General features: G+C 41.0%; 1 protein-coding gene across 1 annotated transcript in view; it reads right to left on the reverse strand.

Annotated features, from left to right (window-relative positions):
* Positions 1 to 8,165, reverse strand: part of MYPN (myopalladin) — a 76,715-nt gene extending 68,550 nt beyond the window's left edge. Inside the window, exon 1 of the mRNA XM_017746457.1 lies at positions 4,032 to 8,165. The gene's annotated coding sequence lies outside the window, so the exon portion shown is untranslated. The remainder of the gene's footprint in view (positions 1 to 4,031) is intronic.
* Positions 8,166 to 8,171: the final 6 nt, after the last annotated feature.

Consider the following 8,171-nt stretch of genomic DNA (forward strand, 5'->3'; position numbering starts at 1 on the left):
AGGATTGAAAGGTGTTACAGAGAAGTGTAAGTGGGGGCTGGAGCTGGAAGGGGAGCCAGAAGTGCTGCTCTCGTGCAGTGCTGGATAGAGTTCACGTGAAATGCAAGGAATAGAAACGTGGGGTTTCATACTTGACATACTCAGTTGTGGGGTTTTGAGCTGTGATATAAACCCATCAAGACTCAGCTAGTTTAAATTGGCCATTGGCTTCCACTGAGCAATAATTGACCTATCTCAGGGTTTGACTCAGAGGAAAGGGAAGCAGGGAAAATGATGGCTTTGAGTGGCTGGGGAGCATGAAGAGGAAGAACTCAGTGGGAAGAACTTCCCGAGTTTTCCCAGCTGTAGTCAATATAATAATAAAGTTGAAAATCCAAGAACCAATGGATAATTTGACTCCCAAGAATGAGCACTCTAAGAACAGTCTCTTGCAGATACAATGACTTTCTGTGCGCTCCCACAGGCTCCTTTCAATTGTGCTACTGGAAGTATTAAGGAGGAATAACAGGATTGTTTCCTGGGTTTGGAAGACTCAGGAAAGAAACTCTTTATATACTGCATGCTTCCTAATCCTGAAATACTTAGTGTCTATTTCTGTGGCACAAGAGAAAACCTTTGGATCTTTTGCAGAGATGTGAAGATCTCTCTGGCCTAGATCCCGAGATGCAGGATTTGATGGAGCCACAGTTTTACATCAGAAAATAGTTGATGAGGAATATATTACTAGCTTGTAGTTTTATTCTCTTTATGTTGATCAGTATATGTCCAAAGGAAGTATGGTGGAGTCAAGCATGCTATTTGAATTTTTAATGTCTCAAAAATTAATGTACAAAAATTATAAGTTTCTTGAAATATGGCTATAAACATAAATTTATTTGATAATTCTTGAGCTTTTAAATTTCACTTCAAAATATATATACTTAAATTATATTTTTAAATCCATTTAATTCTACTTATCAAATGGTATTTCTTTTAACTTGCTGTGGGCTTTTTAGAAAACATCAGAAAATCATTATAATAACAGTATCTGTTTTGTTGTTACTTGGGGAAATAGTTCTATATCCAGTCAAAATTAGCTGTAAAACTAATGGTGTGGGAAGTTTCAAAATGAAGATTTTAAAACTGTATGTGTTGCTATTAACTATCCTAAACTAAAACTTTGCCAAAAGATAACATTGTTCCTAAATTTGACTTGAAAATGTGCAGACACTTTAATCCCAAATACTGAATTCTTAAGGGGTCATTGCTGATACAATGCACTGGAAATTACAACTGTTTGTAATGGCTATAAATGGAACATTTCTGAGTTCTTGCCTATTAGAATTCTGCAGGAAAGTGAGTAGGGATTATTATAGTTATGAACAGACTATTTTGATACTTATGGTTATTATAAACACAGAAGACAACACAAACAGGTTTATTATGGTGATGAGCTATTTAGAGGCTCAAACTTGAAGAAGAGGTCAGGGAAAATTATAAAGATCACATAATTTGCCTCTCAGAAAAGTGATTTTTAATCCTAATGCTGCTTACTACAAAGCAACTTGTTCATGAGACAAATAAGCATTCCTTTCCTTCATTAAAAAAAAAAAATTATACTCAAAGGAATTTAATTGGTAATATTGATACCGTCCATTAAAGAGCCAGTTTGCCTGGCTGAGTTTGCTACAAGCTATAAGCACCTAATAGTGTTTGTATTGAATTGTTTGTATTTGCAGAAGTTGTATCACATTTGGGCACAATATTTTTTGACAAGTCTACTGGCTAAAATATTGTGTGTAACTGTTTTCTGCTGAAATTGGTGTTCCAAGCTGACTCTCCTGTAATCTGTCTGGCTTTGGATGTCTCCACTGGGTCATGCAGTGAACAGAAGCTGCTGTGTCAGTTGGATACTCTTGAAATGTCTTTTCCTGAGACAGTCTCAGGAACAATCTCACTTAAATCTTCGGGGTCCCAAGCTCTAGGACTACTCTGAAATTCTATGTGAAATTCTCTGAAGGTCTGTGTATGTTTAGGAATAATTTTGCTACTCTAGAACCTTGCCCAGAAGCTGAAAATAACTGTATTATTCTTCTAGGAAAGCAAATATGTATGTGTAAAGTGGGGAGTATCCAGTACTCCTGAAATTATCATTTCTAACTGGGACCAGTGATCGTATTTAGTGGTGTCCTAGTGACTTGCTGACATTAACGACAAGAAAGCCTTCATCAGGCAGACATAGGTGATGAATCACTGCTACCTCCTTCCTATCCAAGAAAAAAACACAGCTAAATGCAATGGAGGTTTGGCACAAGTGGCTGCTCTACTGTTTCTGCTTCCAAAAGATATACAGTTGCTTTGGCTTCCCCTTTCAAGCTTGAACTTTTAAATGGAAGCAGTTTGTTCTACACTGGTAGACCAAATAAACAAAGAAACATTATCCCAAAAACACTGACCCAAAGTCTTCTGCAGTGAAATAGGAGCGTCCAAATCACTCATACTAAAAAGTCAACAACAAAATTGGCAGCACTTTGCACCACTCCAGTGTCAGTAAACAGAAACAAAACATTACAAATCTGTGGCAATTTTTCTTTCCTAAATAAATACTGACTTAGGAGACCTCTGGGAACATAAGGAGTCACTGGGTTTCTCTATATAGGAATTGTGTTGATAGCAGCAGTGATTCTATTTTTCATACAGTTGTGAAGATTTGATTGCTCAGCTCATACAGGTCACTTACCTTCTGTCTCCAAATTTTTTTTTTTTAATTTTTCTAGTGCCAAGGTTGAGACTTACAGGAAATTAAGAGTTACAGCCCTTTAAGGACTCCAAGCTCTGACTGCTCACATACAAATTCTGTGCAAGAGAAATTTAATTTTCCATCTGTCCAAGACTCTTTGACCACTGTAAATATTTAATCCCCTTTATGAACACAGATGTCCTGTACTGTAGTTGATACAAATGTCATAGATTCACTGCCACTTTGACACCACACTTCAGTCCATGCTCTACCAAATATCTGTTGGTTGCTAACAGCACAGAAGAGATCTTATAGAATCATGCCTCTCTGGGCTTCAGTAATACATGTGAAATCATGAATGTTGTCCCAAATTAAATCAGAAGAGCTGCAGAATACTGTCCAATCATCTTTACTGAACAAAAATATCTGTGTTGCAAAATAGTCCCATATTTCTGAGTGATAACTAATAGCAGAAACAGCTCTATGTAGTTTGAATGTACCAGTCATGGTTTATGCCTCAGTGTTACTTTCTTCCCAGCTATTCTTCTCAGAGTGCTACCCCAGGAACAGAGAAAACAGCATGTACTGACAATTGTTTAGGCACAGGGCCACAGGCTGTCACACCCAGCTGATGCGGGGTCCTCTGCTTCCTAGAGAGGTGTGCTGTGCCTCCTTCCCTCCTAGCAATGAGTGCTCACATCCCTTTCATGGCATGCCTCTTGTGCCCTCTGATATTCAAATGTTTCCTCACAGTTTCTCTTTTCTCCTCATCTGCAAGCGTTACTCTGGTCTAGGATCTTTTCCTTCACTATTTCTGTTCTGATACGTAAACACATCCATGCCTGTCTTCCTACTGCCTGGAAGTTGGATTTGGTTTTTTGCTCTCAAATCTTACTCCTTGTAAAGCCAAGGACTTTATCACCCAATAAGTGGGGTAGAGATAGAACTGAGTATCAGGAAAAAATCAGTCTGGCTTAATAGAAAGGGACTTTATCATGTTGTTTCTGATTTTCATATCAGCCCATTTTTTTCTTCCATTCCCAGTTCTATTCCAGTAACAACAAACCTAGTTCTGTGAATTAAATGCCAGCTCCCACCACACCCCTAAGAAAAGAGACCATCCATGTAATTTTCACAGTTAGTTTTCCCTTCTGCTGAATCCCAAGCCCCCTGAGAGAACAGGTCCCTCCTGTCCACCTCTGTTTACACGAGCACCTTTCTTTCTTCACAATCAGGTCACCCTGTGCTTGGGATAAGAAATTACACTAAACAATCCAACATGGAAATTTGCAAAGAAGCCAAGAGTGCTCACCATGAAGTGTTGTGACCAGGCTGTGTGTGAGCCTCAGTTCTGGTCCTCTCCTGTGCCTCTTTGTTCTCCTGAGTGCAGGCTGCTACCTTTCTGCCTGCTCTTTACGAAATAGTAAGAAGGCTAATTTTAGGGTGCTTCATCATGCTGCCATGCAAAGACACAGTGTCATGTCAGAATCAGCAGCATGTGGCACCCCTTGGAGCTATTTTATAAGCTGAGGTTCAGTGTGTTACCAAATTGGTCTCTGCAGGGCACAACCTGCTCAATTATTGCTATTGTATTCCTGTAGGATCACATCTTAAAAATCAAAGGTCAGTTTTGGCCTGACCAAAAGCCCAGTTTAATGACATGAGAACTGGTGTCTCAGCATCCAGCTCTTAAACCAAAAAACCCAAAAGATTACATGGGAATTTCCTGGTGCTCAGTTAGCACCTGGCCTGCTGATCTATTTATAACAGAAAAATTCATGTAATAGTGTGAAACATCCCTTCAATAGGAAGAAAATGTGCCACATGTGGGAAGGGGCTGCACTCCCAACCCTCTGTGTAGGATGCTCAAAAATGTTCAGCATCTTCAGCCCCAACCTGCAAGTTGCTTGGGCACTTGTGTGGCTTCTGCCATAATGCCAGGGCACAGGGGAGTCACTCAGTGCCAGCTTGTGTGGGCTTGGGGACACTGGATCCACGCAAGGGTTTGTGAGTGCAAGAGCTTCATCCCTAACACAAAGGTCAGCTTGTTTGCTTCATTATAGACTCCGTGTCCAGGGTTCATCCTTGTCCTTCACTGCTTTTTCATTTTTTTTGCATTCATCATCCTATGAATAGCATTCCTTTGGCTATTTCAGCTATAGTTTATTGCCTGAGAGGATGAGGGGAGTGGGAGGTTGCAGGTTTTTGGTTTTGCTTATCTTAATTTGAAGGTATGTCTCCCCAGTTTTCCCTTACCCAGCCCCCTTTATCAGATGCCTCGAGTTAACCACAGAACTTGCAATGTTATCAGTTTAGTATTTCTATAGTGATTTATGTTCACAATCAGGTCAAAAACTGTTCAAGTTGTTTCAGCATGTTGCCATCAGTTAATAAATAATTGGTTGTAATAATTGGTAAGCACACTTGCATTTGAGCTAACCAGAATTGTTTGTGAGCAGGGTGGGCAGGCAGAGAACTACAACATGCTCAGCTATAAAGTGGCAGAGCATATAAAACACATACTCTGTGTATGTGTGAGTTGTCTACATGGATACTGTGAAGAATCTAAAGATGAATTGTAAAACAGAAACGGCATAAAAGGGTCTGACCATCCCTTGTTTGTAAGGCTATTTGCATTCTAAAGCCTTTTCTTTGTCTTAATCAAGAATATTCTACACAAAGGCTTCACACAAAGGTTGGCAATTTCTCACAGCAAAATGCTGACATCTCTAATTTCATGTTATCAGCTGTTCTGGACACCCATTTCTATTTTCTATAGTCTGTGACACATCAAAGTATAAAGCAAAGGGGTTTGAAATGTAGAATTAAAGTTTATAAAGTATGTCCTGGCTGTTGCCAGAAGAAAATGGAGGCAGAGAGCAGAGTCCATCTCTGTTATTAACTATAGAGAAAGTTTTGTGCCATAACACTGTAGCCTTCAAAAACATGTATATTAACTGAAAGATGTTTTCTAGTAATTAAGCATAAAGTACATATTAGTTAACCCTATATATGATTATTTCCCCATTTTTGTATTATCTCAGTGGGGGATTAACTGGGGTACAATTTAAAAACCACAATTATGCTGACAGCTATCACCAGGCAGTAGCCAAGCATTGCTATTTTAATAATGGCAGGGGAACTGAAAATAGTTTCCTTCTTGTTGTGACCATCAGTAAGAAGACTGTGCAATGGTAATAGGAAACCCTCAGTGCTAAGGCACTTACAAGGAAATAAATTCCACCCCCGAAGTTAAGCAGATTCACATTTCTTGTTTTCACTGGATTTTGTATCTCTGAGGGTTTTTTGCAAGTGCTAGAATGGACATTGGGAACTTTGGGGTGCAAGCAACCCCCAGTTCTCTTGAGCACTGCAGCTCCAGAACCCCATTGTGGCAGGTTTAGTGGCAGTGGGTGCAGCATGGGTTGTGCTGAGTGGCACGGAGCCCAAGCAGTGCTGTGGCACCAGAGCATGTACTCCCTTTCCCCCACTGCCTGTGGGTCTTTAGCCCCAGGAAGGGGGGATCCCCTTAGGTACTAAGACAGGTACAATATGGTTTCTCTGGCAGAGAAAAGAAAATTTGCTAAGATAGGTGATAAGTAGAATAAAAATACGGCTTACACTTTCTTTGAAGACACATTTGAATTATTCATTTTACAGTATTACAATTTAGGATTAGAATAATTCTTTTAAATAAAATAGCTGCGTCTGTTACGGAGGGAAGTTGAGATTTGGGCAGCACTGGATGTTGTTTCATCTTTATATATTTTTTATTTCATGTGTTAAGGCAGTTATACCAAGTGACTTTTCCTTGTATAAAATTGCAGTGGGCATATAATATTCTCTTCAAGTACATGGGCATATCCCCACATGCTGGTCAGAGGACACATTGCACAATGAATGCCAATATTTAAAATCCACTTCACAGTGTAGTTATTCAGTTACTACTCCTTTGAGCTCACAAATAAAAGGAAAAGAAAGTTAAGAAGATAACTGAAATGTTTTCCTCCATTTGCTCTGTGCCACAGCTCCTGCTAACCTTCCAGTCTTAGTTGCAGAATGGCAAAAGGCAAATCACTCACATTTCTCCTTTAAATAGCAAAACTGGGTATTTGCTACCCTGAAAAGTGCTGCATCATTTAGCTTGTGTCAGCTACGCAGCAATCTCATTTTCTCTAGGTATGAATTTAGTATTTCTGGTTTGAATCTTTACTGATAAATCTACAACCACAAATCCTGAGAAGCCCTGTAGAATTGTACCTATTTACATATACAAAGGAGTGTTTAATGGCTGGACCAAGACATCCCATCCGTTGGGATGTTGTTAAATGATTTCCATTTAACAAAGGGCAAAAGGACACCAAACACAGAACTTTCCTTACCCACAGTTTGCAAAATCACTTGCTGTGAAGTATGCCTGGTCCTGGCCTTTTTTCACTTCCTGACCTACATAAAGGTGGATCCTACTATAAAGAGCCTGCTAAATAAGGAAATCTCATTTGGATTCCCAACCGGGTCCAATTACATAAATTCCAGTGGATTTTCCTCCCAGTACCAAGCGAAATACCAGGGGGAAAAAAAAAAAGTTAAAAAATGCGTCTGGCATGTAAACTTTTCTTTTAGTGGTTCCACTAGAGACACGTGTTCAGTGAAAAAAAAGCGTTTTGCCGTGCCCACCTTGGGTATGCTCTGACACGGAGAAAAGCTTGTAGCCAGACTAGAGGATTCAGAAAACTGCATTCCTTTGTGCGGGAGGGACAGAGCAAAGCCCCAGAGCCACGCCGTTCCCTGGAGCAGGAAGGCCATGGAGGGCTGGAGTTCACACCGCTGCCTCCCGCTGCAGCAGCACCAGCGATCACCCGCGGGGAACGACTCCGTGCTCTCACAAGTTAATGACGCGTAATTGGAGTATGAAGAACAGTTTGTTCCTGCTTCTCCCTGGCGGATCCAGTTCCTTCCCACTCACTGATCTCATTCTTTTCGTGCCCTCAGAGATCAAGCAGAGGCTTCTGCAGATCTCCGTAGATCTGGGTAAGGAACAGCAACACGCGCCCAAGTGTCTGAAGAACTCTGCAAGGCAGGCGAAACACGCCATAAGAAGACCTCTTCTCAGGGAGCTATTTGCCCCAGGACACACGTTTTTTTATTCTCAGTTTAAAAACCGTGACGTAACACAACGACGGCTCTGTATTTTGCGCTCACATGTGTTCCCATGCCAAGAACGCGTACAGCTGCAGTCACCACCGGAGGGAACACCCGAGCTCCGTGCCCAACCCTGCGCTTCCCCGAGCACACCACGAGTACGAAAACATCACTCCGGCGCTCCTCACTTCTTGGGCCTCTCCTACGACTCATTTTTGCTATCAACTCCTCGCTCCTCCCAACGGCGGGAACCGAACCACGCGGTGACTCCCATACCAACGTCCCTTTCGGAGCTCCGCCGAGCCCGGGT

The sequence above is a fragment of the Corvus brachyrhynchos genome, unplaced genomic scaffold (assembly GCF_000691975.1).
Source record: "Corvus brachyrhynchos isolate BGI_N302 unplaced genomic scaffold, ASM69197v1 scaffold279, whole genome shotgun sequence".
In the NCBI taxonomy this organism is placed as follows: Eukaryota; Metazoa; Chordata; class Aves; order Passeriformes; family Corvidae; genus Corvus; species Corvus brachyrhynchos.